A 26,595-nucleotide genomic window follows, 5' to 3' on the forward strand; every position below is an offset into this window, starting at 1 on the left:
TGACTTTTATGGGGCCAGGATTTCGCCGGGAATCCGGCATGGGCCGTTGAGGCTCCGGGTGTTCCCGCAGGGCCGTGCTGATCGGAGCAGGCCCTAGGGGAAGGGAGCCGCCCCCTGCTCCGCTGGTAACAGGCGGCCTGGAAAGGCCGGAGCGCCCTGACCCCTGCGGGGTCCTGTGGCTGCGGGGCAAGGGGGCAGGTGGGGTTGCCGCTGGAGCACGGCAGGAGCCGCTGGCAGGGTGGAGCGGGTGCCTGTGTCAAGCCCTCTTGGTGTGAGAGATGTGCAGGACCCCCCTGTGGCCTCCCACGTGCCCCGCGCTCCCACGCGTGTTCCCCCGAAGCTCCTGGACTTTCCGCGCAGCTCCCCAAGGCGGGGTCACGCGTTGCGGGGGCCGGGAGTCCTTCACCGCAATGACCCCGGGCCGGTTTGTCCTTGGGGGCGGCTCAATCCCCCACCCTCAGCGGGGCGAGGAATCTCCACAGGCCTCGGCAAGGGGAGCCTGGCAAAGGCCGGCGGCGCTTTCCTTCCCCGTGGCTGAGCTGCGCGCTGGGACTCTGCCTTCGGGGGCCGGTAGCGAGCCCTGCCCGCGGCCTGTCGCCCATACCAGCTCGTCTCCCCTGTATCCTCGATCAATGGCACCTAGGGGTGCTCGGGCCGCCTGGGGAGCGGACCCGGCCTCTCTGCTCCCGGGGTCTGCAGGGAGCTGGGCGCCGCGGGGCCCGCCCCGGGCGGGTCTTGGCCTGGAACCCAGGAGCTGTTCGGCCTCCTAGGCCCTCAGCTCCCCCCACGCCCGCTGGAGACTGGGGCCTACTCCTCGTAAAAGGCCTGAATCCCTGGGCCCGGCCCTGGGTAGGAGTCCCACGGAGTCCCCGCTCCCTCTCCCCGAGCCTGGCGCAATGGGGATAGCGGGCAGCGGAGGCCCGCGCCTCTCCCATGTCGCCTCTCCGAAGGGGAGCGGGTTTGACCTCGGGAGAACAGGGGGGTTAAAGTCACCCTCCTCGGCGCCAGGCCTGTTCCCAGGCCGTCCGGATCTCACCGAGCGCAGCCCCCGCGCCCGTCTCTGTGTATGGGGCTCTCCCGGGCCAGGCCCGGCCGCCCAGTGACTCTCCCAGCTGCTGCTCACTTTAACCTTCCTGGTTTTTATCAGGTTTTAGCTTAAATCCGCCCCCAGCTCCCCGTCCCAGCCCTGCGCTGCTCTGCCGGGGCCAGGCGGACTCTGTATTAACGCTGTTACGGCCCGGCCTGGGGCAGGCTTCGCAGCCCCTGGACACCGCTGGGGAGGCCCCGGGCGGGGGGCACCTGTCCCGGCGCTTCACCCGCCTCCTGCGGGCAGCGCCCCAGCCCCCTTCGCTCCCCCGTGGCGTCCGCCCCGCACCCGGTGCGGCAGGCTCCGCTGCAGCCGCGTGGAGCAGGGCCCAGGCCCTGCTAGGGCGGGCGGCCCGCGGGCTGTTTCCCCGGTAGCGCCGGCACGGTCTGATTCGGCCGGGTGCAGAGCAGTGCAGGGAGTGGAGGGATCCGCTCCGAGCCGGTTCAGCGGGTGCGGGCCCGGCTGGATGGATCCCAGCGACCTCCGGTGTTGAGGGCCGCTTTTCTTATGAACCCTAAATCGCAGCGGCTGGGCCCAGGGCAGGGAGTGACTGGCCCGGCGAGGGAGGGACTCCTCTGTAGGTTAACCTAAAAACTGCCCGAGACTGCAGCGATGGGGCGAGCTGCACAAAGGGCCGGGGGCGGGGGAGGAGACGGATCCGCTGGAGCGTCCGGGTGTGCAGAGGGCGGACTGTAGCGAGCCCCTGGGTGCGCTGTACACGGGGCTGAAAGGACCGATGGATCCGAGCAAGCGAGTTACTAAGCTGGCAGGTTGAGCCCTCCCGCGGGCGCGGAACCGTCCTGCCTAGAGGTCCCGGGGAGCCGGTTCATTCAACTCCATCCAGCAGCAGCAGCAGCGGCTCCTCGGAGCCCGCTTGCTCCCGCCCTGGAGTCATCGCAGGGGGCTCCGCTCCGCCAAGGCCGGGTCCCACCCGCCTCCCCCAGGACTTGTGCCCGGCCCTGGCTGGCGACGCAGAGGCGGCTGAGCCCGGGGCGGGGATTCTAGTTCCTTCCACCCCGGAGCCGTCCCCCCTGAGCGGCGGCGCTGGGCGGGTCGGGCTCGGCCCGGACAGGAGTTCGCTCCGCCGGCTCAGCGGTGACGTTTCTCCGTCGGGGTGAAAAGTGGGATAAAAACTGCGATTTATCCGGGCCCGAGCGCAGCGACGGGAAGGCCGGGCAGGGCTGGAGCCGGGGCTTCCCTTTGTACCCGGCCCCTGGGGAAAGGGGCTTTGGACGCGCGGGCACCCGGTCCCGGCGGGCTCCGGGGAACCCCTCCGCTGCTGCTCTTCCTTTCCCGGGAGTGGCCTTATTGGAAATCCCGCCCGGCCCGATTCCCCGAAACTCCCAAATAAGGGAAAGAGAGCGCGGCGGGAGGGCGGCGCGGGCCCCGAATCCCAGGCAGGGCCGGATCCTGCGCCCGCTCCCTTAGGCTGCTCGCAGGCCTTGCCCGAAAGGGGTGTGAGCCCACGGCGCAGGGGCCAGCCCAAAGCCCGCGGGAGCTGCGGGGAGCCGCCGGGTACCGTGCTGCGGGGACAGACCCGAGGCCGAGCCGGGCTGTCCCTTGGGCTGGGCCCGGAGACAGCGCAGGTGTCAGGGTCCTTGGAGCGCGTACAGGGCCCGCGGGGGGAGCGAGAAGGCCTGGGAGCGGGGCCGCGCCGGCGCTCTGGAGCCGCGGGAAGCTCCGCGGGGCCTGCCGGGGTGTGTCAGCCTTGCCTGGCCCGGGACCCGTGGAACGAGCCCTCCCAGGGGCAGCTGGGGCCGGCCGGGCGCAGGCGCTGCTGAGTTTGTTCCGGGCTCTGCCACTCACCTGGGGACCCCCCCCCCCGTGTGTGTTTCTCTCCAGCCTCTGCCTCGCCTAGATTGGAAACCCGGTGGGGCAGGCTGGTGGGCGCGCGTGTGAGCGCAGCGCCCCTGTGGCTGGGCTCGCTTCCCGGGCACAATTCCTGGATAAACACCCCGCGGCGCCAGGTGCCCCTGCGCTGCGCCTGGGAGCGATGGAGAATCCAGCGCGTGGGCGGGGGGCTCTGGCTGAGGGGCTGTAGGGAGCTCTGTGGGGGGAGGGTGCAGGTGAGGGGGGGCAATAAGGGAAGTTGGGGGTCCCGGTGTTGGGCGTGTCCCTGGCTGCGAGGACCAGAACGTGGGTTTCTTACGCTTTGGGCCCGGGGCTCTCCCCGCCCGCTGGGCCAGGGGCGCTATTAATGGTTATTTTATTTATATCATTAGCGGCGCCCGCTGCGCTCTGTTTACAGCGCGACCTTGTTGTCCCAGCCGCTTCTCCGCTCTGTTTAGACAGGGGATTATTGTAATGGATGGGCCTCGCTCTGCGGATGCTGCGCCCGGAGCCAAGAGCCAGCCAACAGCCCGCGGGGGCCCTCCCAGCGGCGGAGGCGCTGGAGACCCCGGGGGAGGCGCTGGCGCCGAGAGGAAAACGTTTCCCTTCCTGCTGGAGCCCGGGGCTCAGGGTGCCGGGTTCGCAGGCCGGCGCCCCCCCGCTCGCTGCAGGACCTGCTGCCGGGGAGATGGGCTCTCCCAGGCGGCGCTGCTAATTGCTCCATTAGTGGCTGAGGGCTGCCGGGCGGCCCCGCGCTAATGGCTGTAAACAAACAAACACTTTAATCCCGCGCTGGCTCCAGCTCGGGCCCGGGGCCTTTGATCTTCGCCTGTCCCGGCGGGACGCACCGGAGCCGCCTTGTTGTCCCGTAATCCCGACCGCCGCCCCCCGGCTGCGGGGCCCCGGGTGGCAGGAGGAAATCCAGGGGGGCTCTAGGCGGAGCAACACCGGGCTGAGGGCCGGGGCGGTGTCTCTTCGGCCGCGGCTGACCTGCCTCCAGCCAGGTCTCGGCTGGGCTCCCGCATCAGCCGCCGGCGGCCCCCGTGCGAGTGACCCCCTGGGGGGCGCCTGCCACGGACACTGCGCGTAGCCCGCCCGGGAGCACCGCCCCGCGCCCTGGCATTGCCGCTAGCGCGCTCAAGGGCCCGCCCGGCGCTTGTCTGCAGCGGGCAGGGTGAGCCCCGCTGCCAAACCGGGGTGTGTGCGCCGGGGCGCCGAGAGCAGCTCCCCGACCCGCGCGGGCCGCACTGAGCCTCGGGGCCGGGAGCAGAACCCCGCGGCTGGGACTAACGTGTGGGAGGGAGGCGGACGGGCGGGAGAGCTGCCGGGAGCCCGCCTTTGCGCCCCGGCCTGGCCCCAGCGCTCCCCTCCTGTTGGTTACAGCCCCGTGCCGAGACGTGTCTGGGATGGGCCCGCCTGACCCCTCGGGGCGGAGACCGCGGCAGGGTGCGTGGGACAGCAGCTCTCCTGCCTTCTGCGCCCATCCCAGGGTGTGTGTCGCCATCCCGGACGGCGCTGTGCGCTGACCGGGACCCACAGGGTCCCCGCAGGGTGACGCCCGGCAGGGGGCTGCTGCGGGTACCCGCCAGGCCCGTTTCCCCGGCGCTACCCCCGCGCCAGCTCTATTTACACAGAGCCTGCCCTTGTGTAAACGCTCCCGCTCCAGCGTTTATCTCAGGGCCAGTCTGTTTCTCGTTCTCTGTCAGCCGCGGCCCGATGACAAATGGGCCCTTCCCACGGGCTCTGGCCCGCTGATTTATGTGGGAACCGCAGGGACCGGGATCCCCGGGACGCCCCCAAACGGCGCTTCCCCTTCCCCGGCGAGCTCCGAGACCCCGGCACGCAGCTGCCTCCATGGGTGAGAAGGGGGTGGCTACAGCCGGGACCTTGGCACCCCACCCCGATGGGGCCCTCCCCGGCGGGGAACCCAGCTCCCGCTCTGCCCCTTCGCCGCGTGCCCCGAGGCCGCCCAGGGATCGATCCCTCTCCCTGCCCCCTGCTCTGACCCGGGCAGCGAGGGGCTCCATCCCGCCCCCTTTCCTTCCCCACAGCGCTCGGCGCCGCCCGGGGAATCCGGGCTCCGGGCATCCCGCCCCAGCGCTTCGTTGGCACGTGCCCCAGCCAGACACGGACGCAACAGCCGCAGGGTTAGTGCCCGACGGCTCAGCCAATGACAGCGGTACCGCCGGCTCCAGCTCATTTGCATATTTAATTGGCTGCGGCGTGGAGCCGCGGGGATCGTACCTTACGCGCGCTCGGCCCAGGCGGGCGCTCGCTGGGAGCGGAACCAGCCCCTGGCTGCGGCTGGACCGGCCTGGCTCCTTGCGGGCTCAGCGCCCCTAACGATCTTTGCCGGCCCCAGCGGAAGCAGCTCCCATAATTTCTAGCCGCGTCCTGGGCCTCCTGGGGCTGCCCCGAGCGAGCCCAGCGCGGGGCCCGGGTCCCCGGCCGGTCCGAGGCGGGCTCAGCCGCCGACCCTGTCTGCCCGCGCCCCCCACATTGCCTCATTGCTGGGACGCGAGTGGCCGCGCTGCTCAGGTCCCTGTGCGCTCCGGACCTGGCGCTGCCCCTCGCCCTGGTCCCTGTGCTGAGCCCGCGGCGCGGGGCGTCCCCGCCCCAGGAGAGCCCGGGGGTGGGGCGCGGTCTGGTAGCCGCCCGGGGCAGAGCAGGTGGCGGCGGGGCTGCTGGAGAGCTCTCAGCCCCGGGACTCCGGCCCCCCATGTGCTCCCGAGAGCGGTTGGCTCTGGGCCCTGGGTGTGCTGCTCACAGGAGCCCCAGGGAGCAGCGTGAGCAGGCGATCGCCCCACGGGCCTGTCCCAGGTGTGCAGCCGCGGCCCAGGCGCTGATGTCCCCCCGCCCTCGTGTGTGAAGGACTCTCGCCTCCCCCAGACCCTTCCATGCCCCCGTCCTTGCCCGCAGGGGCCGGGCTGAGGTTTCGGAGGAAGGCGGCGGGAGCCGGAGAGAGAAACAGCTGCTGAGGTGGGACCTCGCAGAGTGGGTCCCGGGCGCGGCTCCTGGGCTCTTGCCTGCGCAGAACTGACCGTGACCAGCAGCGGGTGCACAGCATGGGCCTGGAGCAGCGTGTAGGGGGGGCTGAGAGCCATTGAACCAGACTGGAACCGCTGGATATGATGGAAACCACTTCAAGTCGGGGGTGCAGCAGCCCCCCAGTTCCCGCCCCTCTGGCACAGGGGCTGACACGAACCTCCCGGGCACCAAGGCTTCTCTGGCCCTGTCGGGCTGTCACCCAAGGCTCAGGCTTTGCCAGCCAGGTGGCAGGAGAGAGGCCGTTGTAAGGGCCCAGCCTTTAAAGGCATCAGGAGGGGCTGTTACCCCGGCGAGCCTGCCAGGCCTGGGGAACGACCCGTCCCCACGCCCCAGTTCTGACAGCTGGGTGCCATGGAGCTGCAGTCCTTAAAGCCCCCGCCCAGAGCCAGGGAGTGGCTCCTTCTCCGCGCCTTGGCGTGCTGGTGCCAGGGGTGGGAGGAGGAGGGCACGGGAGCTCCAGTGAGAACGAACATAGCCCACCCCTGCAGCACCCTGAAGCAGTATTTCTAGCTGGGGGAAGCGGACACCGAAGCAAAGTTTACAGGGCCGTAGAGATTCCATTTCTGCAGGCGAGGGGTTGCAGTAGGAAGAGGTGACATCAGCACACTGCAGGCATTAGGTCAGAACTGCCAGACCTCTCCACAGCACCCATCTGGGTGGGGAAGTGCAGAGACGGAACCTGAGCTCGGGGTAGGTCTGAACGCTGCCCTCGAAGCCGCGGTAGCCACGTGGGAAACCCGTAACGGATAGAGAGCGCAAAGGAGCCATTGACACCACGGGCTGTCCCCGCTCGCCTTGGTCCGAGGCTGTCACGGGCAGGAGAGAGCCCCTCTTGCTAGTGGGTTAGTTCAACGCGCGTGTTAAACGGTGCAGTGCACAACACATCGAGCAGCAACAGACCCACACCTCGCAAATCGCACGGTCTCACCGGGGAATCCCGGCTGGCTTCACAACAGATCCTAGCCCCGCTCATCAGTGGCTGAGCGCAGAAATCCTCCTAGATGTGCTTGCCCGAGCAGAACACGTCCTGTAAGCAGCGAAGAACCTGGGGGTTAGAAACCTCTCTGCAGTCAAGCCATCGATATTCAGCCTTGTTAGAAAATCACAGCGCAACACCTCCAGTGCAGGGACAACCGGCTCCATCATTGTCCTCAGCCAGTGACAAACGCTCGGTCCAAATCCTAGAGAGCTTTCGGGCTGGGGAAGAGCAGATCCGTCGCTACAGATACTCACCGTGGAGTTACTTTTCCCACCAACTTTCCTGAAAGAACATGCGCATTTGTGTTTCGTTTGAAACCATTCACTCCTGCCTGGCCCATTTTTCCATGGAAAAGTTGAAATTAAATATTTTGAAATAATGTTTTTTTTTTCACTTTCAGGAATTATTTTTCCCCTTTTCACTCTTTTTTTAATCCCCTCCCACCCCTTTTACATAAAAAAGTGAGACAATTTAAACACAAACTTTACACTTTTCCAGTGGGGGAAAAAGGTGGAAGGGGGCCGGGGGGGGGGGGGAGAGGAAAGCAAGGGGAAATTCTTTTACTTTTATTTTGACATTTTCCCTTTTTTCCACTGCTAACGTGTGTGTGTTTGGGAGGGAAACACAGGAGACAACTCACATTTTATTGTTTTCACACTTTTCCAATTAGAAAAAGTAAAAAGAGGAGAAAAGTGATTTTTTTCCACTCTCTCTAATATTTTGATCCCTTCCCCTTTCTGGGATGGGATGTGGGGAGCAGGGGGAGACTGAAAAACTGAAAAAAAGTTGGGATTCTCTCATGGATTTGAAACAACAAATTTCAAACACTTTACAAATTTTTGGATTTTCTTTCAGGAAATTTTAATTTCAATGTTTTTCTGAATTTTTTTGTTCACAAAAAAATGTTTTAAACTAAACTCTAGTGTTTGAGAACAAAAATGTGCATCTAAAGAGTCGATGATCCCCACTAGCCATTCAGGGGCAGATCCTCTGCCCCAGCACCTGGTCCCAGGAGCCCGGTGGGGTAGAGGGAGGGAGACAAGGAATCCTTGCCCAAGTCACAGAGCAGTTGTGGAGCTGCTCCATGGACACTGCTGTAGCCTGAAGGAGGCCTCTGGGCGGAGGGAAAGATGGGAAGATTGGCCTAGTAGTAGATGTCCTGGCTCCACCCCTCCCCTGACGCTGATGCCTTGCTCCCAGCTACCCCCTGGGCTGAGCCATGCCAGTCTCTGCACCAAGGCAGGAGTTACTCTGCGTGATCCCTGCCTCCAGCCCCCATGTGTGCCAAGTAACCACACTGGTTCTACCGCCATGGGAACTGCTCAGGCCAGGGAGGAGGGGCCTGGATTTGCCCCAAGAAATCACATTTTTTGTATTTCCTGGGAAAACTTACTATTAATGTTTTTTTTTTCTATTTGATTGAGCATGAATAGCAGGAAAACATTCCTGTTTGTCTCTGGAGTGAGTTTTCCTCCCTTCTCAGATTGGCTAATTTATTTTTTGTTTGGAGACATTTTCAGTGACTAATGGTTTGAGAATACACCCCAAAATGAACCAGAAAATATATTTTGTTGAGGGTGAGATCTCTGGATCTGATCTGAAGGGGCGCTGGTCACCTGTGAGCCTCCACTGAAGTCAGCACTCAGCATTTCATGAAGCAAGAGCAGTTTATGCCAGAACTGTGGAGTGATGGATCATTTATAGTCAGGGAAGTTTGGTAGATCTAAACTCCAAAGGGAAAAGTACATACAAGATAAAATACAACTATATTCCAGTGCAGGCTGGGACCTCTGAAACTCAGGCAGACCTGACACATCAAGCTGAACTGGGAGCCAAATCACAGGAGTAGGCAAAGGTCACTGTGTCTGAGCCAATGCAGGATAGGAAATGCCTGTGCCAACGACTGATGCTGCTGTTTTTATAGGGCATCTTTCATGCACAACGTCCATCCAAAGTTCCCCCACTGCACAATACAGCCCTGGAATTATGGACTATTAAAGGAGAGTAAAACTATTCCTCCTCTGAAGGAAAATCTCCAATCAATCACATTTTACTGCTCATTAGATAGGAACGCTGCAGCTGGGCCCCCGCTGGCAGACACCGCCAGATACAAACACACATGCAGGGTGGAAACCTGCAGCCATTCACTTAAATCCTTTGTTCATGTTTGAAAAGACAATGCTGTACACGGGTGTCTGTTCAGAGCAGGGGTTGGCAACCTATGGCCCGGGGGCCGAAGGCAGCACGCAAGCTGCTTTTCGATGGCACTCACACTGCCCGGGTCCTGGCCACCAGTCCGGGGGGCTCTGCATTTTAATTGAATTTTAAATGAAGCTTCTTAAACATTTTAAAAACCTTATTTACTTTACATACAACAATAGTTTAGTTCTATATTATAGACTTATAGAAAGAAACTTTCTAAAAACGTTAAAATGTATCACTGGCACGCAAAACCTTAAATTAGAGTGAATAAATGAAGACTCGGCCCAGCACTTCTGAAAGGTTGCCAACCCCTGGTTCAGAGGTTAAGAACTATGGCTGCAATTCGTCCCTGAGCAGCATGAGGCCTGTGCACCATCTAAACCCATAGACCTACACCCCACTCACATCCCACTTAATCCCATAGGGACTGCTCATGTGACAGTGGCAGGATCGGGCCCTGGATTTGTATCTCTTGTAAAGAACAGAGCAATTAAAATTAAGCCAATTAAAATTTAACAGGTCTGGTGAGCCTTTTATTGCTTAATAAACACTGAGGTTTAACTCTGTCAGAGTTTGCCGTGTGTATACATCACTGAATGAATTCTTGCTGTCCATGTGGCTTAGTGCTTCCTTTCCCAAGACCTCCCTGTCTGCTCGTTTGGGTTCATCTTTCTGATGAGTCTATGGTGCTGGGAGAGCAACTGCAATTAGGGTTTCTGTCTTGTTCAAGGCCTGCTGCTCTCTGTGTCTTGGAGGTGGATTCATCTGAGGGAGGGTTGTCCCAGGGACAGTCTCCTTGAGTTGTTTGGTCACTTTTCACACCCTTATTCTCTTGAGAGGGTTGAGTCTTAGAAATGCTCCCCAGGATACCTGCTCTCACACATGCATGTGTGTGATGTGACAGCGGCTGTGCAGAGCATATACATGCTGGGTGCTGGCCCAGGCCCCATCTTGGAAACAAAGCAGATAAAATCCATTTGCTTAGGGGAGCTGCTTGGCAGTTCAGGGTCATCACTTCTCCTGTTGCTTAATCAAGATCCTGGAGACTGCCAAGTTCATTTGTTGCCATGTGGGTGAGGTTATACGTTGCATTGCTTAACCTGGTGTGGCAAAGTGGCAATCTTCTGTATTATTTTTATGAATCGTAGGTATGCCTCAGTTTCCCTCTATACTTTGCATTGCTACCCAGTGGTTGCAGAAGGGTTAAACTTGCTCTTGGGGCAGAGCAGGGGAGGAGGTGTTGGGTCACCTCACTGTGTGGGGCAGAATGTCTGGGTTGTTAAAGGACTGACTGAGAAAACAATGGGAAACTCAGGCACGTGGTGCGTATGAGCTCAGCAAGGCTCTGTGGGAAAACGAGGAAGCTAGAGGTTACAGAAGAGGGTAACAGCTGGCTTTGGGAGTGACTAAGCAGCTCTCACCTGGGCTTGGCAAAGAGGGTGATTCAATAGCAGCTTGGCGCGGTGGAGCCCTGGCTTGGCCGGACGGGTAATGTCTTAACCTTCGCTGTTCTGCGCTAACCTAAGGACTTCCCAGGGCTGTGTCCAGTTGACTAATAATTCCCGCTCTGTTTTGAAAAGGCTGCCTGGTGTCACTGCAGCTACTCGCTGAGATGCGTTGGTCCCGGACGGGTGTAAAAGTCTCTGACCAAGAGTCTCTCTCTGTTGGACTGGCTGGGCAGAGCTCATCAGGTGCAGCAGGATCGCTGGAGTCCACCCTTAACGACTAGTGGGACACTTTCGGGATCAGGCTCACTGAAAAGGTTCCTCCAAGGGACAGTTTAAAACCTAGGGCATCACACAGATTCTGTGGCTCCGTGGCACTTGGGATTTGATACATTTGCACCAAATCTTTATCCCAGGCTCCTGAACAACCAGACCACTTTTCAAGCCAATTTAATTATGGGTGTGGATTTTAAAGAGAATGCAAAATTCAGCTTTAAGGAGAAACCATGTTGCAACCTTGACTATGGTGCAGCCCCATAATATGTATGTGGCCCAGTCTGGGTTTAGGCATTTAATCTGTGCCACACTCAGGTGTGCTGTACGCTACAAAGTCTTGTTGACAGAAATTGCTTTTTATTCCCACGGGTTTGGGTTGGACGCATGCAAAATTGGTGCAAACGGGCAAACCCCAGCCTTTCTGTTACCCAGCTAAAGGGCGGCTCCAGGCCCCAGCATGCCAAGCGCGTGCTTGGGGCGGCAAGCCGCGGGGGGCGCTCTGCTGGCGCCGCGAGGGCGGCAGTCAGGCTGCCTTCGGCGGCTTGCCTGCGGAGGGTCCGCTGGTCCTGCAGCTTTGGAGGACCCTCCACAGGCAAACCGCCGAAGGCAGCCTGCCTGCCGTGCTTGGGGTGGCAAAATGCCTAGAGCCGCCCCTGCCAGCTAAAGCACCAAACTCGCTGACATACCTTTGCCAGCACAACGCCAGTGTAGGAGCTGCATTACCTGTGCTGGCTAAAACAGTCCTTCAGCAACAATCCACAATGCCTCTGTCCCCACGCCAGGTACAGTTTTGACCTCCACGACTCAGAGATCACAGAGCCTCTTTGAAATCCCCAGTGTGTTTTGGAAATGCCTCTTCTCTTTCCCCCTTTTTTATCCCACCTCTGAGAGCAGACAGGCATTGCTCAGCACAAAGCTAGAACTCCAGCTACCTGCCTGCCCCAGGAAAGAGAGCGTGACTTTCCTGTCCAGGAATTTGATGTTGGAATTCTTTTAAAGCCCCATATCTGCCTCAACCTGCTGAGGGTCCCTTCCTGGTGTTTGGTCTCATGGACTCTGGGTGGCATTTGCAGCTGGAGATTGTTGTGTATCTCCATATTCTGCTACAATGACATGCTGCCGATATCTCCACAGGGAGCTCCCACAACATATTTCCCCAGTCTGGCTCAAACCATGTGCCAGACACCATGTGTGGTTCTGTGGGCCTGGGGAAACTAGACCTTTCTGTTTGCCTGCTTAGATGCAAAGGTTTACAAGGAAGGAGGTGGCACTGCAGGGCAAACAGATACATCTGAAGGGCATTTTGCTGGAAGTGTGTATACTTGTTTCCCAAACATCCCTGAGAGCGCAGTGCTTTGACACTACAGCACTCTGTTCAATTGGTGTGATTTGAAATGGGTCCGTAGGTGAGTGGGTGGGGACTGAAACATGTTTAGGGGAATTTAGGGAAAACCTGGTCCTATGGTCAGCTCATGCAGCTGGTGAACATGGCCCATGGCTATTAAACGTGGGCTTTTCATGTGCATTTTTAATAAACAGCCTTGTGGCTTTTGTTTTCCCTGTTGTGTTTTGCTGTTCTCTCTCTCCTCATCTCACACCTCCCAGGCTGATGACTGAGCTGTAAATAGCTAGATTAGATTCAGAGTCACTTACACAGCCAGGGGTGGGAAATTTGAACATTTCTGTAAAGATTTACCCTGAAAGTTCTTCGGGCAAACTCCTGTTGTGATTTCCAGGCAGCAAAATTGTTAACATATCAGGGGCGTAGACAACTTTTATTTTTTAGTTTTTGGAGGCAGGTGTCTAGAGTTACACAATAATAAAACACTAATTGTTGAATATTTCTGCAGTGAGCAGTTTTGTACCATAACCAAATGTATCCACTTTTAATAAAGTGAGTTAAATGAGCTTCTGTTCCAGACTTAGTGTTTCCTTTATTTAGTAATGCACCCCTACCTTGGGGGAGGAGGGGAGCGCTAACCCTCCCGATGGCTGGGCCCGAGTATGTATGGTGAATCAGAACCTTTTAACAACGGTTTGTGATATAACTATGATCCAGTTTGTTATTAGTAGATTCAGAGAAGCTTGAAATGAGCCCTTAGTTCCTGTAGTCCCTTACCCAGGGTCACTATAGAATTATCCCTGACATGGTCCTGTCTAGCCTGGTTTTAAATGTGTCAGATGTTGGGGCTCCCTCACTTGAGAGTCCTCCCAGGGCTGGAGACCTCATTTTGCCAAATTTCAAAGGGCTGGACCAAATTCAGCCTGAGATTCACTCCACCGCTAACCCCAGGGATGTTTCTAGATTAACAGCAGAACATGCTTCTGTGAGGCTGGGGCTCTGTGCTGCTAAGGGAAGACACTGCTGTTTCTTTACTCCCAACTTTATCCTAGGAACAGGTAAAGGATGAATTTCAAGCAAGGATCTGTATTGTTTGCATAGCACAGGCTTCCCATTGGTTAGACAGACGTGCTTTTAAATGACATCTCCCTTGAAGCAATGGTTTAACGTAAAGGAAGAGCAATCGGGTATTGAGGAAGGCTCGGAACAGGAAGTGGTTAGCGGCTCAAATGGAAGGAAAGGGTTGGAGTGAAGGAACAGAGCTCACTGCAGGGGACTGAATGGCACGGGGGGGGGGGGGGGGTTGGGGCGCTGCTGGGCTCCCACTATTGTCCTGCCAATGTGCTTCCCTTTGATCTGGAGGAGCCTCTTCTAGAGCTGTTCTGGGTGTGGCCATTCTGCTGAGGCAGCCGCCAACGCCACAGTCGTAGAGGGAGGTTGCGTGGTGTGGACACTTGTGGAATAGGGACTGAACTGGGACACAGGACTCATGTCCCGTGGGTCCCTGAACAGCTAGAACGAGACAGGAGAACCTGTCCCACTGGCTGTTACTGCCTAATCTCTGGTTACTCCCGTGTGTCTGAGGGCTGGTTAGTACCTGCTACACACAGGAGGCTCTGCGTGAGCAGTTACCCAGGAGAGCAGGGGCCCTGGTCCATGGTAACGCAGATAATAAATAATCCCCCACCAGGGGAGCAGCCCAGGAGACAGACATAGTCAGTCTGTTGTGAAAACGCCGGGAGGGATGTACGCTTGTAATTCACCAATAAGCCTAAAAAACAATTGGGCCAAAGGCAAAGCTCCCCCCCCAAGCTGCTAACATGGGCTGCTCACCGTGCTGACCCAGCCCTGTGCATATGGGTCAGAGGCACCAGGGCATGGTTTGGACACTGGAGAAGGAGTCCTATAAGTACAGACCTCTCTCCTGCTAGGGCCTTATCTGCTTCCCGACCTGTCCATTCTGGATTCACCAGAACCAGGCAAAGGCAGCGGCTGTGTCCTCATAGCCCTCCCCCTTTCATTGCTCACCTGGCTGGCCACATCCCACTGGGGTTGCCAACACCTGCCCTGGCTGCCCGGGAGACGCTGCAGGTCCCTGCGTGACCAGGCTCTGCACCTACACAAACCAGAGCAGGGGGTGCTGGGAGACCTGGGAGCAATGTCTAGCAGGCACCTGGCCCCCTTCCTCAGGCAGGTTGGGCCCAGACACACTTCTCCAACCCTCCCTCCCTGCTCACCCCCCGCACACAAGCAGCACCTCTGTGTACAGCCAAGCAACCATGGCTCGCACACGTACGCATATTGCACACGCCCTGCTGACAGGCTGGAAAGTACAAGCCATGTCCTTGCGCTGACCTTCGGGTGCCCTTAGCGAAGCCATCGGAAAGGATTTCTCATTGTGCAGTCTCAGGGCTTCCAGGGAATTACTCAGCAGGCTGGAATCGTGCACTGTGTCTGTGACCCCCCACCCCCACCCTCCTCTCCCAGCTCTGGAGCCGGACCGGTCCAAGAGCTATGTTGCCAGGGTGACAGCGAGGTGTGATGGATGGACAGCGAGTGGCTGCGGAGTGGCAGGGCCGCTGGTCAGTAACCCAGGGCTGTGTTTACAAGAAGGAAGAGGCTGTTTCCTGGAGCTAACATAATGCAGCTCTAAAAAAGGCAGGGGAAATACATCATGCAAGGAGAGCGCAGCCATGGGAGGGGAGGGCTGCTGGGGAGCCCAGCACCAGAGAGACCCTCCAGGTCAAGGTGCCTTTGACAGGGCCTTTTTTATAGGCCATTTGCGTGAGAGTTTGCTGCTGTTTCTCTGTAGCCCTGACAGCAGCTCAAGGCCCAGCCGGGGCTGGGGAAGGTCTAATCTAAACCACCACTTTCCAGCCCTTCAGCACAGGACCTGCTGATTTATTTAGAAAATAAATAACAGATGCTGACTATTGTTTAACTGCTGTAAGTGACAGTCCCCCGTTAGGAGCCGGCCCCGCGCCCTGTCCCACTGCACACACAGCTTGGCTCTCAGAGGTGTTGTGTCCAGGACAAAGGAGTTCAGCTGCCACGGAAACAAGAAGATGAATTTACTGGGAAGGGAAAGTCTCCTTCTCATCCTCTTCTACCTTCTGCCTGGTGCAAGGGAGGCCCCGCTCCACCCTACAATGGTCCCAAACGGGAGCGGGGAGAAACCAAGCCCAGCTCAAAGACACAAGTGGCAAGAAGTTCCCCAGTCCTGCTCTCACCATGCGGCGCTCATGGATTAACACAGCGCTAACCTCGTTCCCACAACCCCGCCCCCCACCCCCGTGCCAGGGGCCAGTCACATACACAAAGACCCAGGCTTCTTCCGAGGCGACTAGCCCCAAGGCTGGTTCCACATTTCACCCAATCCAGACTGGCTCTTCCCACCTCGGAACAGGCGGGGATTTCAATACCATGCCCATTGGGATAGTAGCTGGCGTGAATCCAGGGCTCACACTCAGGAATTCACACAGGAAATCAGAGATGAAGAAGACCTATGAGCTCACCCACTCCATCTGCCAGGAGCCAGGGCTGTGTATTTCCCAGTCTAGTTTTAAATGTCTCAAGGAGCAGGTTTCCCCCTCTTCCCTTGAGATGAAGCCAGGCACATCCTGCCGTGGGGAAGGTTTTCCTCATGCTCAGCCTAATTTTCCCTTTATAATTTTATCCCATTTAGCTCCTAGTTAACCCCCCTTGACCCATCCCAAAGCACTGCTCTCCCTCGTGGCTGGTAAAGCCCTTCAGCTATATGCAGACTGTGACCATGTCCCACCACGGGTGCTACTTAGCCAAACTAGGCAGATTTAGCTCTTCTATAACTTGGATCCTCCAGGCTCTTCTTGGCACTCCCTCTAATTTGTCAGCAGCCCAGGGATGGCCCTGTGCCTGGGCCCATTGAAGCTGGTGGCAAAACCCCCATTGAAAGGATTTGGCCAACAGAGTGACTATGACCTGCCTGCTCCACGTTAGCTTGTCTGTCTTTTTATACTGTGCATAACACCATGGTGTCCGAACACCTCACAGTACGTACAGCCCACTGGCAGTGGCCTTTCTTCGCAGGCATGTCCCATTGCTAACTCACCTCTAGTCTGCTGTCCCCGGGTCTTGGGCAGCCTTAATAATCTGAGCTGCTCAATGTTTCCACCACAAAATATTTGAAATTTTAATTTGAAATTTTTTCTTTACATTTTTCAATTTTCCAAAGGGAAATTTTACAATTAAATCTTATTTTTAATTTTGTTTCAGTTCCCATAAAATGTTATTTCAATTTTAATTTCAATTTTTGTTTGATTTTGATTACATTTTTTAAAACTGAAAAACTACTGACATTTTGAAATTCTGAATTTTTGTTTTTTTCCATTTTTTTCTCCCTTTCTCCATTTTTGTACTGAATGCAGCAGAATGAATGATGTCTGAGGTTTGGATTTTCTTTTTCACTTTTCTTTTGCTGCTTCATAACTTTTCAAAAGTTGGAGAAGTTTAGAAAAGTGACAGTTAATAAAACAAAACAAAACATAAAAAAACCCAACCCAAACTAAACCATGGAGATTGTTCACTCTGTTGTATTCTGGAACAGAAAGGGGAAAAAACAAAAATCCAACATTTTTAAATTTTGAAAAGCTTTTTGGTTTTGAAACTGAAACAAAACAAATATTTTGATTTGAAATGAATTTAAAACTTTTGTTTCAAAATTTTGTGTTGAAAATATTTTTATTTTTATTTTTATTTTGAATTTTTTCAGTGAAATCTCATTTTGGGAGCTCATGAATGGAGATTGTACTTAACACCGATACCTGAACAAGCTGAATATTATTCAATGATTTCTTTCTCTGCGTTAGACCAGCTTGATAGTTGACTGAATACTAGTTACTGAATAATTTTTTATTTCTGGTATTTGGCCATCTCTAAATGGCACGTACTATTGGTCTCAGTTTAGGGTCTTTTACCCAGCTTTCAGTCCACATCACTGTGTTCTTTAGCACATCAGGCGGAATTAACTTTTCAGCTCAGGTGCCAGGAGACAGCAATGAATGATCTTCTAAAATCCAAATTTTAAAAAGTTTGCCTGGTCAGACATATTCTTTACAGCTGCCAGGGTTGCCAATTGCTCATGGCTAAGATTAATTTATATTCTGGTGGCACATAGAGGACTCAGTCAGGGTTCAACAACTCTTTATGCTAGGTGTTCTACAGACGTATACAAAAAGACACAATCTCTGGCCCACAAGAGTTTAAGAGAAGACCCCACAATTGAATGTAACCAACAGTAAGAGATCAGGGGAAGGAGTGGGAAGAGGACACTGCTAAGATCATACACTAACGTAGTCTAGCAATGATCCAAACTATTATTTAAAAAACCACTGCTTATTACAATTTTTTCAATGAGGTAGATTTGTCATTTCCCCCCCAGCGAATATTTGCTCCATTGTCTTACTAGGGACAGGAGTTAGCTCCGCTGGACAGTGACAGCTCTTCTGTCAGTTTCTGAAGATACAGACTAACATGGCTGCTATATTTGCTCATCTCCGGTCTGTCAGTGCCTCCCAAGTTGGTCAAGCTATTTCTAAATGAACCATCAGTGTGGTGCAGCTAATTCCCTTATCACGCAGTGCTGGTTGGTGCGCATGTGGTTAGATTGCCTACGTGTTCCCTTACCTGCCTTCGATACAGGGTTATTTTAGAGGGCTTGCTTCACTTCCTCATTCAATTTCTTCTCTTTGTTTTGTCTAGTGGCAGGCGGATTTTTAAAATTGCAGTGTCTTGGGCTGTTTTTGAGTTTTTAGTCACTGCACCCCCTCCTCATTCATTAGTATGTAAGGGGCCGTTCCTTTGACACACTGCTGTAGCCAGTGAGAGGAGCCGCTCGCACCCTGTGCTAGGAGTTGAACATGACTTCACTTGTCTGTGATTACAGCTCTGGGAGCTCTCTCCTTTGGCTGAGTGACATTTCGGGACCGTTTGCATTTTCACGTCAATCTCTGAGAATTGTTGGGCTAATGCAGCATCTTTTCTGATCAGACAAAGGGAAAAACTGGGTGTTTCCTGGGCAGGAGGCCACAGTGTGATGAGTGAAACAGCAGGAATGAGATGTGAGTCACTCACAACAGAGAGTCGGGCCACAGATTAAGGCCTTGGCCTGCTCCTGTTGAAGCCAATGGGAGCCTGACTGAACCATAAAGCTAAAGAGTCACAGCAAATGTTAGCACTGCAGACAGAAGACAGTCAACACCTTGTTCAAGCCCCAAAGTCAGATCCTTAACCACTCAGCCCAAGGAGGCCTAGAAGGTCTCTCCAGACAGCACTGGGACCTTCCTCCTCTCTCTCTGCGGAAATGAGTACCAAGCTTTCTGTAAGGGAACCAGTTCATCACCTCTCTGAGACAGGGGACAAGCAGATATCTTTTCCTTTTGCTAACCATAAGCCGTGGAATCCATCTCTCTCTGGTGTTCTCCAGCTTTGTGTGAGAACATACAGTATGTGGCAAATCAGTGACTTTGAAGAATGTCTCTTTAGTCACAACGCTATTTCTTTTCATCCTCTGGGGTTGCAGGATTGGCTGGGACAGCAGAGCAGCACTGCCACATGGACTCACTTGAAGTTTTTTATTTTACCCTGAAATGTAACTGGGCCCAAGAGGTTCAGGTAGGTTTGGCTAAACATGTGAGCTCCAAAGGGCATTTTCAATGTAAGCAGAGTCTGCATGAGCTCTCCCCTGACAGCTAGTGATGACTTAATGAACTGACCTTGTTTGCATAGACACGCCCACCCTGCCTAGGTGCGCAGGGTGATGGGGCGGCTTGGCCCAGGTGATCAGTTTTGGCTAGTGTTGGGTTGCAAGTCACTTTGTTATTGGGTGCAGGGGTAATACAGGGCATTATCCTGGTGTGGGGATCAAGGGCAACAGAACTGTGCTCAGCAAAGCCCTCAGCTGAACGGCACTTGCTAAGCAGGGGCTACGAGTGGCAAAGCCCAATAGAGACCAGAGAGGGTGAGAGAAAAGTTTGTACCCAGTAGTGTAGGAGTTGCCTGAGGGTCCCAGGCATCCCTTGGCCCTCCCCACTGGGTAAAAACAGAGCTGATTAAGGCTCAGTTGAGAATCTTTTGTTGCAGACCATTAGAGCTGAAATGACTGATAATGAGGTCTAAGTATTAGGCCTGCTTTGAGACAGTGTCTCTGGTGAAAGAGAGTTCCCAGACTGCATTAGTAGCAAGGCTCCACTACCAAAAGCTGAAATCACTGAGAACTGAAATCACTGGGACCTCAAGACATTCCAGAACTTGCAGTGGAGTCAGGACTGGCTCTAGGCACCTGCGTAACAAGCTGGTGCTTGGGGCGGCACATGGAAGGTGGCGGCACGTCCAGCTCTTTGGCGGCGGGTCCCTCACTCCCTCTCGGCAGGAAGGACCAGCCGCCGAATTGCCGCTGAAGAAGTGGCAGTGGTAGAGTCACAGCAGAAGTGCCACAGATCGTGATTGTGGCTTTTTTTTTTTTTTTTTGGCTGCTTGGGGCAGCAAAAACCCTGGAGCCGGCCCTGAGTGGAGTGAGCAGTGGGTTGAGTGGAGCAGCAGAAGGAGGGTGGGAGGTGAACTCATGTGAATGCACCTCTGAACTCTGGGTCTTCACTGACCAAAGACAACAGCTGTGAGTGTGGAGGGAGAAGGGAGGGGCATGTTAAAGGAACTTTTGGTTGTTGAACTTAAGAACGTGAGGTAAAGGACACTACCCAATGTACGCTGGGGTGGGTGTTTTGCTCATGGTCTTATGCTTATGAATCCTGCGTGTGGCATTTTTCCAAGTTAATGCTGGGTTACTGTCCCCCTTTTTATTAAAAGTTTCTTTTCTACACACAGACTCAGTGCTTGCAAGAGGGGACCCAGGTGTGTAATTTTCCCAGGTTACTGGGTGGGGCTCAAGCCGGTTCTTGTGGTATTATTAGAAAGGAACCCCTAGATACTGAACCTGGCCCTTGTCCCTGCCAACTCCACATGGAAGAAGGGTTACACCAACATGAACCTTAGAATTTGTCATTGGCTTTGCTACTGTCTGGCAAGGACCTGGAGTACAGAGTAGTAAGGGGAGAATGGGACAGTTCCATAGACTCCATGATAATGTGTGAATGAATCACAGAAATTAGAGGAGGAGCAGATCACTTTGGCTGTGTTCAGTCCATGCCTCCAGCCAATGCAGAGTTGCTCCCTATAGGATATTCGGTGTCCTATCCAGGTGTAACTCTCTCCAAGGATGGGTTTCCTCCACTTCTCTTGGGAGACTGTTTTACAGTCATAAATCTCTCTATTAGGATGCTTTTCTGTTATTCAGCCTAAATCTCCCTGCTCTTCTGATGTCCCTTCCACTTCTCTACATCTGTATGGTGTTGCAGTGCTCAGAACCGTACCTACGTCATGTGCAGCCTCCTAAATGTCTCAGAGCAGGGCCCTCACCGCAGTGCGCCACGCCTGTCAGCCTACTCATATTGTGCCCAAAATTGGTATTTGCGGTGAACCCCCAAACTAAATAAGCTTTTTGTTCATGGGTTTGTTTTGCTGCATCGCGGTGGTGCTGCCAGCTTGTGCTTAGTTTGCAGTTTCACTCTCTCCCCCAAGTCTTTGTGTTCGGGGTGGTTTATTTGTTTGATTTGCAAAATGGTGATAACAACAGCTGCCTGCCACCGGTGGGTGTGTAAAGATCAGTGTTCTAACGTTTGCACGGGGCTGTGAAAATGAGAAGTGCTGTGTGAATTCTTGTGTTCTGATTAATAACACAATGTGTTCTTGTTTCATCACCACATCGTTTCAGAGAGTTTAAGGTCAGAAGGGCCCATTTACTGCACAGTGTTCGTTTTTTAACCAAAATGTCATGCACCACAAAGTCAGCCGCCTCACAAAAATGTAAAGATATTACATGTACCACTAGCTTCTCATAACTCCCTGTTCATGATCCTTCAGGCAGTTTCCACTCCATATGGCTCTCTCATATCCAAACCCATTTGAATTACATTTTCAAGTAAGATTTCATATGGTGCAGTTGATCCCAAAGTGCTTTGTAACTATCAGGGCCGGCTCTAGGCACCAGCATTCCAAGCATGGCTTGGGGCAGCACTTTTCAAGGGGTGGCATTCCGGTTCTTTGGGGGGCGGCACTTTTGAAGGGGCAGCACTCCATTTTTGTTTGTTTGTTTTTGTTTTTTGCTTCGGTGGCAGTACTTTTTTTTTTTTTTTGCTTGGGGTGGCAAAAAACCTGGAGCCAGCCTTGGTAACTATAACCAGACTATACCACTGAAATGCAGCCACCTTTGGGGCATGATATAGCAACCAGTATCTGGTGCATGGCTGCAAACTCTGCAGTGTGCTAAAGACAGGAGGTCCAGCCCCCAGTCTGGTTAACAGGTCACCTTTCAGCCAGGACTCTACCTGTCTTCTGTATATGCACATGCAAGATCACAGCTACTTGGGCTATGGAGGTGCTGATGCCAGTTAAAAATCCTCACACCTGCATGTGCCCATTATAGAGTCCAGCATCTCTGCATGTGCCATTAATTGAATGCGCACCCTGTCACGGAGTCCCCGGGCGATGCTCTGGAACTGCTCCCCACCAAGCCAGGCAGGACTTTGGGGAGCCTCTTCTCCCTTGGAGCAGACTTGTTCAGGGCAAGAAGCTCACACGTCTTCACCTCCTGGGTCTCTCCTTGGAGCATTCAGCATCCTCTGCCCCTCCGTGCGCTTCCCCCAGTGAGTCCGCCCCAGCGGGGTCCTGGGGAAGCCACAGGGTCCTGCCCCCCCACTTTGCAATCAGACGTGACTCTCAGCCAGCCAGTAAAACAGAGGTTTATTCAATGACAGGAACATGGTCTTTCCCGCTTTGGGCTGCATTCCCAAGCAACCCGATCATTACCGGGACTGGAGTGTCAGACTGGTTAGTGTGTAAGGGCCAGAATCTTAGCTGGCACATCTAGATGGAGAACAGGCTGGGAGAGGGTGTTCTGGGGCCACGTGAGCCTGGAGGATGCAGGTGTTAGACTGTTTGAACGTGAAGGTCTTTGCCCTTACCAAGCGTGGTTGCCAGTGGTGGGGGAAGACAATTCTGTATGTGCACAAGCAGATGCTGTGCATTGCAACTTACCTTAGAATGGGTCCCGGGCTCTGTAATGTCCACACAGAGCAGGCAGGGCCTGGGGTTTGAAGGTCTCCTCTCATGACATCCTGCCGAGTCCCCTTCCCTCACTAATCTTGTCATTCTATTCAAAACAGTCTTCGAGGGGTTGTTTTGTTTGGCGAGGTCTGTTATTTACAAACCCCATCCTGCTTATAGCTCATGGTTTCATTATGCTCTAGATGTTTACAGAGATCCTTCGCTTCATATTTGTGCTATTCTTTTCCTGGGGACCCCAGTTGGGACTCTCCAGACAGTCATTATCTGGCTCCTCCTCTCCCACCCTCCATCCTTTTTACAGACCAGTACATTTCCCTCTCAGCCCTCTGCTATCCTCTGCTCTCCGAGGTCATGGTCAGTGGCCTGCTGACTTTGTTAGCAATGTCAGCAACGTCCGAAGGTGCATCTCACCTGGGACATTCTGCTTTCCCCACCTTTCCTACCCTGCTGTCTAGTAGGAGCTGATTTTACAAGATTGGACTCAATTCCTGATGGTCTTTTCTTCTTGTCCTTGTTTTCTTGCTAAAAGCAGATTTTTAGAAAGTGATTCAGAAGTTCGACCATTCCCAAATCATCAGTAAACTCACCTCCTCACATGTATCATTTGCCTGACTGTCTCTGCACTATCCCCTTCCCTGATCTATTTGTGGAACCCTTTCTTACCCCCCTCACTCCGTTCGGTGCATTTCACTGCCCTTGTCTTGTCTCTGCAGCTGTAACTGGCCCTACGCTACGCGTTTGTGTGTGCTGGGTTCCTTCTCGGTTCTTGATCGCTTGTGAAGCCATGTGGGCCAGTCCTTAACCCTCACATTCAGCTTTATCAAAGCACTTCCGGTTTACTGCACCTTAATTAGAGGCCCCTTAGGATTCCCCAGCCGGCTTGCACACTCGTGAGCCAAATCCGGAGTGCGTTGCCCCACTTTTACTCAATCTTTACTGAGACAAACTCCCACTGACTGGGTGAAAAGTGAATAAGGGGCTCGGGTCAGGCCTGGGACCGGGGCTCTAGGCCTCAGAGCTGGGGCAGGGGGTTGGGGTGCAGGTTGCAAACCCTCCGGGTGTCACTGGGACTCTCCCGGAACCAGGCTCTATCTCCCAGAGGCTACTAAAGCCAAACTGGGAGATTTTGGGCACTAACAGTCCGGCGGCGCAGCAGGGCTAAGGCAGGCTCCCTGCCTGCTCTGGCAGAAGCGGCCGACACGTCCCTGCGGCCCCTGGGGAGGGGGTCAGGGGGTCTCTGCGTGCTGCCCCCACCCCAAGTGCTGAGTCTACAGCTCCCATTGGCTGGGGACTGTGGCTAAAGGGAGCTGCGAGGGTGGTGCCTGTAGGCGGGAGCAGGGCATGGAGCTCCCTGGCCCCGGCAGGGATGTGCCGGCTGCTTCCAAGAGTGGCACGGAGCCAGAGTAGGCAGGGAGCTGCGCTGCTGCCCAGGAGCTGCCCAAGGTAAGCACCGCCCGGCTGGTGCCTGCACCCCTGGCTCCCTCCCACACCCCAACCCCCTACCCCAGCCTTGAGCCCCCTCCAGCACCCAAACTCCCTCCCAGAGCCTGCTCCCCTCACCTCCTCCTGCGCCCCAAGCCCCTGCCCAAGGCTCAGCTTGGAGCCCCCTCCTGCACCCCAAGCCCCAGACCAGAGCCCAACCCCCCCCCCCGCACTCCAACCCCTTGCCCCAGCCCCGTTAAAGTGAGTGAGGGTCGGGGAGAGCGAGCGGCTGAAAGAGGGGGGATGGAGTGAGTGGGGCGGGGCCTCGGAGAAGGGGCCGGGGGGGGCAAGGGTGTTTGGGTTTGTGTGATTAGACAGCGGGCAAGCCTAGGGCTAGGCCTCCATGCCCTCTGAACTGTGAATGCCCATCACTTGTGCTGAACTCAAGCAGTGTGCGGTCAGTGCTACCAACTTCTCTGGGATGTTTATGCTCCCAGGGGTCCCTCTCTCTCAGGAAGAAGCCAATGCAGGGAGGATTTTGCTGTGATCGGACCTGCTTGCTTCATTGACTCAGAGTAGAAGCTGAGTCAGGCAGAACCCAGGATTTGGCCTTTTAATTTTATTCTCCATCTCCTGCCTCACTTTGTCTGGTGGAAGCACGTGCCGAAGAAACTTCTTCCTCTCCATCGTCTCTCTCTAGCTTGGATCCATCCACTTTCCTCACTCCACTTGGGACTGCAGGGATCTTGGAACAAGTCCATCCCATTGTCCCACCTGCAGTTCTCTACCTGGGTCTCTGCAGCCTCACTTCCCTTCACTCCTGTCACTTTTCCCCACAGGGCCTGTGAATGGGGCTTCCCAGGGGATTCCTCACCCATCCCATCACACCCCTTGCACCTGGGAGGCAATGCAGCACCTTGTACCCCTGTTCGTTCTCTCTCTCTCTCAGATGTTCCAGGCCACGTTCCTCACTCTTCGGTCACTGGCCAGGACTCTTTGCCTCCTCTTCCACTCCCCACCAGCTGGGTGGGGAATACTGTCTGCTCTCGGCCTCTTCTTAGACCATTCAGAGGGAACATGGAATGAGAGGAAATTCAATCAATGAAGAGTCCTGTGCTGATGGAGAAGGGAGGGGGAGAGGGTAGATCCCAATGGAGAGACGGCTACTCAGAGAAGACCCAGTCAGAGAGGGACATAGACAATACTCGGGTCCTGATCCAGAGCTCAGCAAAGTCGGTGGAAAGATGCCTAATGGGCTTCGGACCAGAACTGCCTGGCTGGGACTGCTCGCAGGGCAAAGCCCCTGTCATTGAGTAAGGGTGGCCCATAGTAAGTATAGAAAATGTCCAATTAGATTGATGGTTTGTACGGCCCAGTAAGTGTAAAACACAGACTCTGGTTACTCTCTCGTCCTCTTCATCACTTGTCAGCTCTGTGTAGCCACCCTGCTGGGAGCTGGCCTGGCCTGTAGCACCTGGCTGTGCCGAAGTGGGAATGTTCTTGCTGTGTCTGTGAATGCTGAGCAGGGAGCATTGACCTGGGAAGGTTGCAGGGGAGTTGGGCTGGGACGGCCTTGGGGAAGGGAGGTACCTGAGCATGTAACATGAGAACCCAGGAGGGGGGTTGGCGGCCAGGTGACACCTCTGCCCAGGACACTGAACAAAGGACACAAAGGCTGGGGGAGGAGCCGGGGGGAGGCTGAGTGAGGGGCTGGAGGGACTTTCAGTTTGAAGCTGGCTGGGAAATGTAGAGGGGCTCCCCGACGGGGCTTGGGCTTCCCAACGGGGCTGTGGCCTCCCTGGGGCCCCCAGATGGACCTAACTAAAGGGGGTCCTGTTGTCTGTACCAGCAAGACCTGTCTTGGACTGTGTTCCTGTCATCTAAATAAACCTTCTGTGTTACTGGCTGGCTGAGAGTCCTGGTGAATCGCAGAAAGCCGGGGGTGCCAGGCCTTGTCTCCCCCACACTTCGTGACAGTGGGCACGTGTTACTCCAGAGTGTGTTGGGGGCTGTTGTGTACATAGGAATGTGGGAATTGCCAGACTGGACCAGTCACAAGGTCCATCTAGTCCAGAATCCTGTCTCTGATGCTGCAGAGGAAGTTGTAGGAATTTGGAGTGTGGGATAATTTGCCCCTGCACAGATCTCGTCCCATTGTCCAATAGCACCTTGAGTTCAACCTGAGCAGTCCTGAAAGCAAATTTCTAGTCTGGAGTTCCAGCCGTGCTCCCCACAGTCCCCTGCCTTTAGCAGGTCCTGTGTGTCTAGGCTGCATTTCTGGGTGCCAGTCACTGGGCGCCTGGCATGGGCTGTGGCATACCCACTTTCCTCATTGGAAACTGCACTGCAGCAGACATGCCCCCCCAACCCTGCTTATTCCAGTAGGAGAAAGGGGGGCCGGGGAAGAGTTTTAAACCCTCATGTTCTGCATCCAATGTGGAGGTTTCAAAATGTTGTGGCACTGCTGCTTGGAGACTACAGTTGGGGCGGCTCTAGAGATTTCAGCGCCCCAAGCACGGCGGCATGCCACGGGGGGTGCTCTGCCGGTCGCCGGTCCTGCAGCTCCGGTGCACCTCCCGCAGGCATGCCTGCAGAGTGTCCATTGGAGCCGCGGGACCAGCGGACCCTCCGCAGACATGCCGCCGAAGGCAGCCTGCCTGCCGCCCTCCCGGCGACCGGCAGAGCGCCCCCCCCGCGGCATGCCGCCCCAAGCACACTGGCGTACTGGGGCCTGGAGCCGCCCCTGACTACAGCCCATGTCAAGGGCCAGGACAGGGCCATGGGCTGCTCCCACGTAAACCCTCCG

The 26,595-nt window shown here is 55.3% G+C and overlaps 1 long non-coding RNA gene across 1 annotated transcript in view; it reads left to right on the plus strand.

Moving 5' to 3' along the window:
* The window catches only part of LOC120368640, a 46,435-nt gene that overhangs the window by 2,372 nt on the left and 17,468 nt on the right, over positions 1–26,595 (plus strand). The window lies entirely within an intron of this gene.

The sequence above is a fragment of the Mauremys reevesii genome, linkage group 7, assembly GCF_016161935.1.
Source record: "Mauremys reevesii isolate NIE-2019 linkage group 7, ASM1616193v1, whole genome shotgun sequence".
In the NCBI taxonomy this organism is placed as follows: Eukaryota; Metazoa; Chordata; order Testudines; family Geoemydidae; genus Mauremys; species Mauremys reevesii.